Source organism: Stenella coeruleoalba (assembly GCF_951394435.1).
Source record: "Stenella coeruleoalba genome assembly, chromosome: X".
Taxonomy (NCBI): Eukaryota; Metazoa; Chordata; class Mammalia; order Artiodactyla; family Delphinidae; genus Stenella; species Stenella coeruleoalba.
This window is the reverse complement of record NC_137152.1, coordinates 96,271,394-96,283,581: the sequence shown is the minus strand read 5'-3', so window position 1 is coordinate 96,283,581 and position 12,188 is coordinate 96,271,394. Positions and strand designations below refer to the sequence as shown.

General features: G+C 42.2%; 1 long non-coding RNA gene across 3 annotated transcripts in view; it reads right to left on the bottom strand.

Moving 5' to 3' along the window:
- The window catches only part of LOC307180714, an 85,899-nt gene that overhangs the window by 72,649 nt on the left and 1,062 nt on the right, over positions 1–12,188 (bottom strand). For 2 of the 3 annotated variants that reach the window (XR_013825763.1, XR_013825765.1), the window contains exons 2-4: positions 10,543–10,582; positions 6,851–6,984; positions 3,459–3,534 (exon numbers count right to left, since the gene is read on the bottom strand). This is a non-coding gene — a long non-coding RNA (uncharacterized lncRNA). The remainder of the gene's footprint in view (positions 1–3,458; positions 3,535–6,850; positions 6,985–10,542; positions 10,583–12,188) is intronic. The other variant, XR_013825764.1, reaches the window with a different exon arrangement.

Here is a 12,188-nt window from a genome sequence, read left to right as displayed (position 1 = left end):
GAACCTGGTTTAGTCACACAAAAATGTGTTAGGCACCTAGCACTCTGTGCCAAGCCCAGTGCTAACATAAGGGCATCATCTAATTCCTCAAGGAGAAGAGAGACAAATAACGAAAGCTTATTGAGCACTTACTACATGCTGGGCACTATTCTAAGTACTTCACACATATTCTTTCCTCTTTACAAAATCCCTATGAGGGCACTACTGCTACTATTATTTTATATTGAGATAAGACAGGTGAGAAACTGAGGCACAAGGAGATTAAGCAATTTGCAAGAAGCACTATTTAAACCCAAGCAGCCTAGCTCCAGAGCCCGTGCTCTTATCCACCACACTCTGCCGCCTTTTCTGTTTACAACCACACACAACTCAGTGTAACATGTGCGAGAAGAGAGAAAGAGAAAAAGTGGTATCGAAACTCAGGGAAGGAAATGGTTCATTTTGCCTGCGACGGGGCTCACAGAAGGCTCTGCAGAACAAGTGACACTTGAGCTGGGCCTTGAAGACATGAGAATCGGAAACAAGTTCAAATAAAAACAGGACATGGAGACCAAGTAAAACTTGTATGTGTTTTCAAAGCCATCATCACTAAAACACAGAGCTAGGAAGCAAGCCTGGCCCGACAATGGCTTCTGAGGCCACTTCCTGCCAAGGAACAGGGATGTCATTCGCGGAACTGTGACCTGAATTTTTATGTCACTTTTCCCACTTGGTTCAAACTCTACCTAGGGTTTTGTCATGCTCACAGTATCTACAGAAATTTCTTTTCCTCTCCCTTCTCTAGATAATAAGAGATAATAATGTTTCCGGAAGCGGATCTACAGGCTGTCTTCAGTGTAACTGAGGCCGGATCCTTCAAGGTTGGCAAAGGAGGCTGGAATCACCCAGTGGACGAGGGGGATGGCTAGAGCTCACGGCCCCAGCCATTTCCACACGTGGAGATACTCTCCCTTTCCCTAACTGCAGAGGGTCTGAGTCCAGTTTTAGTAAAGGCTGCCCACGGGTTTCCTTAGAGTTTGTTCCAGTCAAACCTACTGGCAACTTCCCCTCCCTCAACATCTAGCTTCTCTGACGATTACTGGCTACTATGCCCAGAAATGCACGTGACTACGGACTAGTGAACTCCAACGACCAGTGAGTACTCCTGGGGCAAACGTTCCATTATTTCTCCCATTCTGAGTTTATTTTTGTGGATGGTGTGAGGGAGTGTTCTAACTTGATTGGTTTACATGTGGCTGTCCAGCTTTCCCAGCACCACTTGCTGAAGAGACTGTCTTTTCCCCATCGTATATTCTTGCCCCCCTTTGTCGTAGATTAATTGACCGTAGGTGCGTGGGTTTACCTCTGGGCTCTATTTCTCCCATTCTGATACCTTCTTTTGACCCCCTCTCCCACACACCATTCCAGTTACTGCCTCATCTCCCTCCTCTTCTTGACAGCAAAACTCTTCAAAAGATTTGTCTATATTCCCTGTGTACAATTTTTCTCTTCCCCTTCTCCCTTGAACCCACTCCAATCAAGCTTTTGTCCACTGAAAAGGCTTTTATCCGGGCCACTCCTGACCTCTATGTTGCTAGAGTCCACTGAATATTCTCGGTCCTCATCTTGCTCGGCCAACCAGAAGCACTTCTCACAGCTGATCATCCCCCCTTCCCAGAAGCACCTTCTTCACGTGGCTTCCGGGGCACCATTCTCTTCCGGTTTTCCTTCCATCTTCCTGGCCACTCCTTGTCAGTCTCCTTTGCAGGTTCCTCATTGTCTTCCAAATCTCTGGCTGTGGGAGTGCCCCAGGGCGGGGTCCATGGTCCCCTTCTCTTAACTATCCTCACTCCCAGTGATTTCATCCGTCTCACAGCTTTAAATACTATCTAGATGCCTATGACTCAAGAATGTTTATCTCCAGCCCTAACCACGCCTGTGAGTGCCAGGCTCATACATCCCACAGCTCACTCCTCATCTAAGTTAGACTTAGATGTCTAACTGGCATCTGAAATTCAACATATCCCAAAGTCAACTTCCAATATACTCCCAACCTTGTCTACCCACAGTCTTTATCACTGCAGTTAGTGGCAACTCCATCGTTCCAGCTGCTCAGGATGAAAACCTTGGCATCGTCTCGAACAGAAACACTGTGTTATACAACTCCAGAGGGCACGAGCCACATTTTATGCAATGCTATTGGTGTTATGTAACATGGTGACCCTGTTTTCCTTGATTCCTCATTCACATCCCACATCTGATCTGTTAGCAAATCCAATTGGCTCTACCTTCAAGATATACCCCCAAATCCAACAACTTCTCCCAAATTCCAGTTACCAGCCTGGCCCAAGCTTATCCCCTTAAACATAACGTATTATCCAAAAAACAAGAGTGATCCTTTTAAAACATGTCAGATCACACCATTCTTACTCAAAATCCCCCACTGCTTCCCATCTCACTCATAGTAAAAATCAAAGTTCTTACAATGGCCTTCAAGACCTTGCATTATTTGTTCTTTTTAGCACTTATCCCTATCTAATATACTACATATTATTATCTATCTAACTTACTTATTATCTGTTGCCCACATATGAAATAAGCTCCATGAGGTCAGAGACTTGGTCGGTCTTGTTCACAGATGAAGCCTCAGCATCTATAACAATACCTGACACAAAGCATATGCTCAGTATATATCTGTAGAAGAAATAAAAGATTGGGAAGAGGGAAATCTTCACACATGGGCCAGAATCATACCAGAACCCAATATAACAAGTGAAATGGCATTTGGGTCAACTGGTGCTGAGACCAAGTCAAGTCCCAAGAGACGTATGTGCAGTTCTTACTTCCTATTATTTGTTTTCCCATTGCTTTGATATTTTGCCTGATGAAGTCTCCTTTCTTTTGCCTCTAAAGAAAAAAAAAATTGACCTAGCTATAGTAAGGAGCTCCCCCTGGTGGGAGCAGCCCCATCAAAGGAATGGCAAAGAAAATCATAGAAAACAGGCTTTAAGTTACAAAGGAGATCGCTGGAGACAAAGGAGTGACTCCAGCATTTCACAGGAAAAGTCCTTACTAGAAACAAGAGAAACTAAAGATTAGATTCAAGGTACATGGGGGAACTTGTCAACTTATTTTACTGTTGAACATCTTTTGCATCTGATGATGAGAAAGAAAATAATTCATTTAAAGCTGAACAACCTAAGTACCTTCCCTCAAGGAATTTAAAATCTGGTAGAGGAGGTAAGTCATGAATACAAATAAGTACAGGGGCTTCCCTGGTGGTCCAGTGGTTAAGACTCCACGATTCCACTACAGGAGGCACAGGTTCAATCCCTGGTCAGGGAACTAAGATCCCACATGCCACTCAGCCAAAGCAAACAAACAAACAAAATAAACAAATAAGTACAAAGCAATGAGTATAACTGTGAAAGAGTGAATGGGGGCTAAATAAAAGGAATAAACTAAGAGCTATGACTTACCTAGGAAAAAGAAGGATTACTTTAGGCTGAGTAAATCCAGGAAGACAACTTGGAGGAGCTGGTTCTTGAGCTGAGCCTTGAAAAACAGACAAATTTTTATTGAGCGTAAATGTAGGGAAGGACACATCATGTGGAAACCCAAGTTGACCAATGGGACCCTGTAAAGGTCACAATTTGAGTGACAACACAGAATTCAAACTCTTTCGTAAAAAGAGCAGAGAGGGATTCTCAAGAGAAAACTCCTTGGCAGAGGTAGACACAGGAGGGAACCAAAGAAAGCTCCTTTCCTTGTTTTCCCTTGCGTGAGAGGAACACTATTAAAAACTATAGAGGAGGGGCTTCCCTGGTGGCGCAGTGGTTGAGAGTCCGCCTGCCGATGCAGGGGACACGGGTTCGTGCCCCAGTCCGGGAAGATCCCACATGCCGCGGAGCGGCTGGGCCCGTGAGCCTGCGCATACGGAGCCTGTGCTCCGCAATGGGAGAGGCCACAACAGCGAGAGGCCCGCGTACCGCACAAAAAAAAAAAAAAAAAAAAAAAAAAACAACTATAGAGGAAAAAGAAGATAAAATACAATCTCCATGATAAATGGTCCTGCTTCCATACTAGAGGATTTAGAATCCACAAAACTAATGAAAAAGCCCATATAGACATGCAGGGTCTATTCTGTTCTATATTTTATCTGAAGGTAATGTGCAGAGAACATCCTTTTCAAATGAGGCTGGTCTCCCTTCTATTCCCTCCTGTGCAATGTCCTTCCTGTGGAGATGCCAAAATGCATGCTGAATCCATCCACCCCTCTCAATTTCCACTGCCATCCCCCTAGTCTGAGCCACCATCATCTCTCCCCTGGTCTAGTGCCACAGTCTCCTGACTGGTCCCCCCACTTATAGTCTGGCCCCTCTGTAAGCCACGCTGCACACGGCAGTCAGATCAACCTAGGGATATTTGGGGGTGAGATAAATAACTCATGTTTCATTTTCTTTCTTTTTATTTTTATTTATTATTTATTTATTTATTTTGCTGTGCCAGGTCTTAGTTGTGGCACGTGGCATCTTCATTGCTGCGTGTGGGATCTGTAGTTGAGGCAAGCGAACTCTTAGTTGTGGCCTGGGGGATCTAGTTCCCTGACCAGGGATCAAACCCGGGCCCCCTGCATTGGAAGCGCAGAGTCTTAGCCACTGGACCACCAGGGAAGTCCCTCATGCTTCATTTTCAACTTTTCATTTTGGAAGTACAGACAATGAAAAAAGGGGCACAATAGCACAAAGAATTCTCATATACCTTTCACTCAGATTCTCCAAATGTTAACATCTTCCATAACCACAGTACAATATTATAAATCAGGAAATGAACATTCATACAACACTATAACCTAATCAACAGACTATTTGATTTGGTCTTTCATTACCATGACACTTTTGAAAAATACAACTGGTTTCAATTTTGGGTTTGTCTGATGGTTCCTCGTGACTCAATTTAGATTATTTGTTTTGGCAAGAATACTACAGATGTGATGTTGTGTCCTTCTCAGTGCATCCTACCAAGAGGCACCTGGTATCAGTTTGTTCCACAACTATTGATCTTAACTCTGATCATTTGGTTAATGTGGTGTCTGCCAGGTTTCTCCCCAGTGAAGTTACTATTTTGCCCTTTGTAACAAATAAGCATTTTGTGGGGAGATACTTTGAGACTATAAACATGTATACTGTTTTTCATCATACTTTTGTCCATTTTGTGGAGAAAAGGGAACACTCTTGTGCTGTTGAGTGGGATTGTAAACTGGTGCAGCCACTATGGAAACAGTATGGAGGTGCCTTAAAAATTAAAAATAGAACTGCCATATGATCCAGCAATTTCACTTCTGGGTGTTTATGTGAAGAAAACAAAAACTCTAATTTGAAAAGATATATGCACGCCCATGTTCATTGCAGCATTTACAATAGCCAAGATACGGAAGCAGGGCTTCCCTGGTGGCGCAGTGGTTGAGAGTCCGCCTGCCGATGCAGGGGACATGGGTTCGTGCCCCGGTCCGGGAAGATCCCACATGCCACGGAGCGGCTGGGCCCGTGAGCCATGGCCTCTGAGCCTGTGCATCCGGATCCTGTGCGTCCGGAGCCTGTGCTCCACAATCGGAGAGGCCACAACAGTGAGAGGCCTGCATACCGCAAAAAAAAAAAAAAAAAAAAAAAAAAGATATGGAAGCAATCTAAGTGTCCATCGACAGTAGAATGGATAGAGAAGATGTGGTGTATACAAAAACAGACACACACACACACACACACACACACACAAACACACACACACTGGAGTGTTACTCAGCCAAAAAAAAGAATGAAGTTCTGCCATTTGCAGCAACGTGGATGGACCTAGAGAATATTATGCTAAGTGAAATAAATCTGACAGAGAAAGACAAATACTGTATGATCTCACTTACATGTAGAATCTAACAAACAAAATGAAAACAGACTCACAGATACAGAAAACAAACAGGTAGCTACCAAAGGGGAGGAGGGTGGTGGGAGCAAAACAGGAGACGGAAATAAAGAGGAACAAGCCTCCGGTTATAAAATAAATAAGTCACAGGGATGTAATATACAGCATAAGGAATATGGCCCATAATATGTAATAACTTTGTACGGCGACAGATAGTTACTAGACTTATCATGGTGATCATTTCATAATGTATGCAAATGTCAAGTCACTCTACGGTACAACTGAAACTAACATAATATTGCATGTCAACTATATTTCAATTTAAAAAAAGAATTCCAATCTTGTAAGTAACTTAGAGTCATCTGAAATTGGGAATACTGACACATGCTAATGAATCTCAGAAGAGAATGAAGTTTATAGATTACAACATCAATTTATTAATTTAACTGTAAAGTGGGCATTCTTTCCCCACAGGCTTGCCTACTAAGACAGTTTTCTGGTGAGCCTAGAACAGGGATCCACAAACTTTTCCTTTTAAAGGGCCAGACAGTAAATTTTTTTGATTTTGTGGGTCACATACTCACATCTGTCACAATTACTCAACTCTGCCACTGCGGGGCAAAAGCAATGATAGACAATAAGTAAACAAAGAAGTATGGCTGTGTTCCAATAAGACTTTATTTACAACAATAGACGTCAGGGTTTCTAGAGCCCTGGCCTAAAATAAGAATAAGAGGAGTAGTAGTTACATGATTCAAATGCTTGATCACATCAGGCTTTTGTAGCCTGATGTGTCCATCAATGGAGGAGATAAACCTGTCTCTGCTATCAGATTAGACACGCTGCTTAGCTGGACACTGCCAACGTTTGCCTCTCTAGTCCTCCTTTTTAAATGCCAGCCACCCTTCAAAAATCCCACCCCATCCTAAAGCCTTGAGTGTAAGAAAGCTCTACTTACCAGTAAAACTCTCAGGGAAATGCCAGCAGCCTCAGTTTACATTCTGCGGCTATTTCACGGAGAAAACCTTGATCCTTTGTTACCTTCGGGGTGGGGCGGGGGGAAGAGCACCCTCCATTCTTACTTGTGTTCCCCTGGAAAAGAAGTGACAGATTTGGCAACATTAATACTTATAAGAGGCACTAGCGTGTAAGCTCCATGAAGAGAGAGATTACTTTTTTTTTTTTTTTCCGGTATGCGGGCCTCTCACTGCCGTGGCCTCTTCCGTTGCAGAGCACAGGCTCCGGACGCGCAGGCTCAGCGGCCATGGCTCACGGGCCTAGCCGCTCCGCGGCCTGTGGGATCTTCCCGGACCGGGGCACGAACCCGTGTCCCCTGCATCGGCAGGCGGACTCTCAACCACTGTGCCACCAGGGAAGCCCGAGATTACTTTTTAAATTAGAAAGAATCTCTTATTTTTACAAAAGCAGTGTATGTTTGTTCATTGTGGAAAATTAGAAAACAAAAATTAACAGAAACATTACATTTCTACCACCCAGAAATTACCACTGTTAACAGCTTAGTATATATCCTTCCAGATCTTTTTCTAAGTATATATAATATGTATATGTACTTCCTACCAAAATGAGGTAATGCGTGTGCATGATGCTTTTTCTCAACTAACGAGCTCCACCACTCCACGTTAAGAAGTTTTCATCTCATCTAAGACCCATCCATATTCATATCCGCTTACTTTTCCCCAAAATGTCCTATAAAGCTAGCCTGTTCAAATTAAGATCCAACCTCAGACCACACATTGCAAGCTAAGTCTCTTTTCATTTAGAACAGTATCATTTTTTCAGGACAGGAATTTTGTTTCCCAATGTATCCTCAATGCCTTTAACAGTTCTCGGTACACAGGAGTAGATCAAATATTTGCGTAATTAAGTAATTAATAAAAGACTTAGGAGATGGGGGGCTTTCGCCCTCGAGCTTATCTCAACCACCCATACCCTTTATCTTCACTTTATAGATAATAAAAATCAAGGCCAGAGAAGTAAAGTGACTTCCCAAGGTCACCCAGCAAGTACATGGCAATTTCTCGGTTTCTTCTGTTAAACCAGGAGTTGGCAAACTTTTTCTGTGAAGGTCAGATAGTCAATATTTTAGGCTATATGGGCCAAGAAGCAAAATCGAGGATATTACGTAGGTAGTTATATAATGACAGAAAAAAATTTCCATAAATTCTTTACTGATGAAACTCAAAATATAATAATAATTGATTATACGGTTTTGTAATACAGGTCTACTAATGAAAAAATGGAATTGAAGAATAATATTTTGTTTTATTGTGGTTGAAACTTAGTGTTCCCTATCATCAAACTGATTGTAAATGTTCATCTGGAAAAACATTCTTAGCTGCCAGGTCATAGTGTGCCAACCTCTGTCCTATACTATGCTGCTTGTCTGTGATTTGGCTTTTTCTTTGAAAGTCTGAATGAAAATAACATTCTTCCTAATTGACGGTTGTAATTGGGTTCTGGCTTATTGAAGTTATATGGTATGAAAATACCAATGAGGAAAACAACTCCTTGGCTGCTCCTTTAAAATGTATATCTTGTCTTACTTCCGTTACTCTGGCACCTAACTGTTGGTAATGACTGTCTTCTTTCATTTAAATGGTAAGGTAGGTTGCACTGTGACTGTGGCTTTCACGATTAACCATGTGATAATATTAAATGGGGCTGGGACTTCCCTGGTGGCGCAGTGGTTGAGAGTCCGCCTGCCGATGCAGGGGACACGGGTTCGTGCCCCGGTCCGGGAAGATCCCACATGCCGCGGAGCGGCTGGGCCCGTGAGCCATGGCTGCTGAGCCTGCGCTCCACAACGGCAGAGGCCACAACAGTGAGAGGCCCGCGTACTGCAAAAAAAAAGAATCCGCCTGCCAATGCAGGGGACACGTGTTCCAGCCCTGGTCCGGGAGGATCCCACATGCCACGGAGCAGCTAAGCCCCTGCGCCACAACTACTGAGCCTGCACTCTAGAGACCGTAAGCCACAACTGCTGAGCCCGGGTGCCACAACTACTGAAGCCTGCGCGCCTAGAGCCCATGCTCCGCAACAAGAGAAGCCACTGCAGTGAGAAGCCCGTGCACTGCAACGAAGAGCAGCCCCCCCTCGCTGCAACTGGAGAAAGCCCGCGCGAAGCATCGAAGACCCAATGCAGCCAAAAATAGATAAATACATAAATAAATAAATAAAAATATTAAATGGGGCTGACTAATTGAGAAATCACTGCAAGTGAGGATGGTGATTGTTTGGCCTATGTCAAGGTTGATAATTTTTCTTCTAAAATAAAAATATGCTATGCTATTTAAAGATATAGAGGTAAATATCCAAAGAGTTAAAAGAACAGAAACTATTGGCTTGGGGGAAGCAGGGAATGGGGAGGAAAGCTGGGGACTCCTCTTTTTAAAAATAACCAACCTTGTAGAAGTATTTGACTTTTTAAAACTATGTACATGTGTAATTTTGATAGAAATACACAAAAGAAAACCAAGGCACATTAAAGCGCCTTCTAGAAAAGGCCTTTTTAATACTTTCCTATACACAAAAACAAACTCAAAATGGCTTAAAGGCTTAAATATAAGATATGACACCATAAACTCCTAGAAGAGAACATAGGCAAAACATTTTCTGACATAAATCATAGCAATATTTTCATAATTCAGTCTCCCAAGGCAAAAGACATAAAAGCAAAAATAAACAAATGGGATCTAATCAAACTTACAAGCTTTTGCACAGCAAAGGAAACCATAACAAAACAAAAAAGACAATCTACGGACTGGGAGAAAATATTTGCAAACAAAGGATTAATTTCCAAAATACACAAACAGCTCATACAACTCAGTATCAAAAAAACAAACAACCCAATCAAAAAAATGGGCAGAAGACCTAAATAGACATTTCTCCAAAGAAGACATACAGATGGCCAACAGGCACATGAAAAGATGCTCCACATCGCTAATTATCAGAGAAACACAAATCAAAACTACAAAGAGCTATCACCTCACACCGGTCAGAATGGCCATCATCAAAAAATCTACAAATAATAAATGCTGGAGAGGGTGTGGAGAAAAGGGAACCCTCTTGCACTGTTGGTGGGAATGTAAATTGGTGCAGCCACTATGGAAAACAGTCTGGAGGTTCCTTTAAAAACTAAAACTAGATTTACCATATGATCCAGCAATCCCACTCCTGGGCATATATCTGGAAAAAAACATAATTCGAAAAGATACATGCACATCAATGTTTATAGTAGCACTATTTACAATAGACAATAGCCAAGAAATGGAAGCAACCTAAATGTCCACTGACAGATGAATGGATAAAGATGTGGTACATATATACAATGGAATACTACTCGGCCATAAGAAAGAATGAAACATTGCCATTTGCAGCAACATGAATGGACCTAGAGAATACCATACTAAGTGAAGTAAGTCAAACAGAGAAAGACAAATATTACATGATATCACATATATGAAATCTAAAAACAATGATACAAATGATACAAAACAGAAACAGACTCACAGACATAGAAAACAAGCTTATGGTTACCAAAGGGGAAAGTGGGGGGAGGGGTAAATTAGGAATATGGCATTAACAGATACATACTACTACCTATAAAATAGATAAACAATAAGGACTTACTGTATAGAGCAGGGAACTATATTCTGTATCTTGTAATAACCTATATTGGAAAAGAATTTGAAAAATATATAACTGAATCACCTTGCTGTACACCTGAAACTAACATAATATTGTAAATCAACTATACTTCAACTTAGAAAAGAATACTTTCCTCCATCCTCCCCCTGCCAGACTAGGTTAGGTGTCCCTCTTCTCTGCTCCCCAGAGCATCCCTTGCTCAGCTCCATCAGAACACTTAACACACTGTACTGTAATTATCTGTTTCTCTACCTGTCTCCCTGAAGGGACTATATATGAGCTCCTTGCAAGGAGGGACCATGTATTATTCATTTCAGCTCCTAGATTAAAATATTAAAATAGGGATCCATTAAAGTGAAGTGAAACTAGCTAAATACCACTCAGTCTGGGCAAATTAACATCACAATGAGATACCAAACAAAAAGACAAAACAAGTGCTGGTGAGTATGTGGAGAAATTGGAACCTTCATACATTTACCGACGGGAATATTAAATGGTACAGCCACTTTAGAAAACAGTCTGGATGTTCCTAAAGAAGTTAAACATGCAGTCACCTTATGACCCAGAAATCCCACTCCTAGACCAGGGAACAAGTGAACATGGTCCTTGCCCTTTCCAGTGTAGAGACAGAGAATGAACCCAAGCTTACAGGGCAGTGTGTTAAGTGTTACGACAGAGGTCTGCTAAGGGCACTATGGCAGCACCTGAGCAGGGCAGTGAAATCAAGAGCATTGAAAACATATGTCCTCACAAATGTTCACAGTAGGATTACCCATGATAACCAAAAAGTGGAAATAAATGTCCATCAACCGATAGATGGATAAATAAATGTGGTATACCCATTCCATGGAATGTTATTCCGCCATGCACACATATATACAATGGAATATTACTCAGCCATAAAAAGAAACGAAATTGAGCTATTTGTAATGAGGTGGATGGACCTGGAGTCTGTCATACAGAGTGAAGTAAGTCAGAAAGAGAGAGACAGGTACCGTATGCTAACACATACATATGGAATTTAAGGAAAAAAATGTCATGAAGAACCTAGGGGTAAGACAGGAATAAAGACACAGACCTACTAGAGAATGGACTTGAGGATATGGGGAGGGGGGAGGGGAGGGGGAAGGGTAAGCTGTGATGAGGCGAGAGAGTGTGGCATGGACATATATACACTACCAAGCATAAGACAGATAGCTAGTGGGAGGCAGCCGCATAGCACAGGGAGATCATCTCGGTGCTTTGTGACCACCTGGAGGGGTGGGATAGGGAGGGTGGGAGGGAGGGAGATGCAGGAGGTAGGAGATATGGGAACATATGTATACGTATAACTGATTCACTTTGTTATAAAGCAGAAACTAACAGCATTGTAAAGCAATTATACTCCAATAGAGATGTAAAAAAAAAAAGCAATGAGGTACTGATACATGCTACAGCATGGATGAACCTGGAAAACATCATGCTAAGTGAAAGAAGCCATTCACAAAAGACCACATATTGTAAAATTCCATTCACATGAACTGTTCAGAAAAAGCAACTATAGAGACACAGGGCAGTTACATGGTTGCTTAGGACTAGAGGTAGGAGGAGAGATTAACTACAGTCTTTTGGGAATTTGGGGAGGGGTG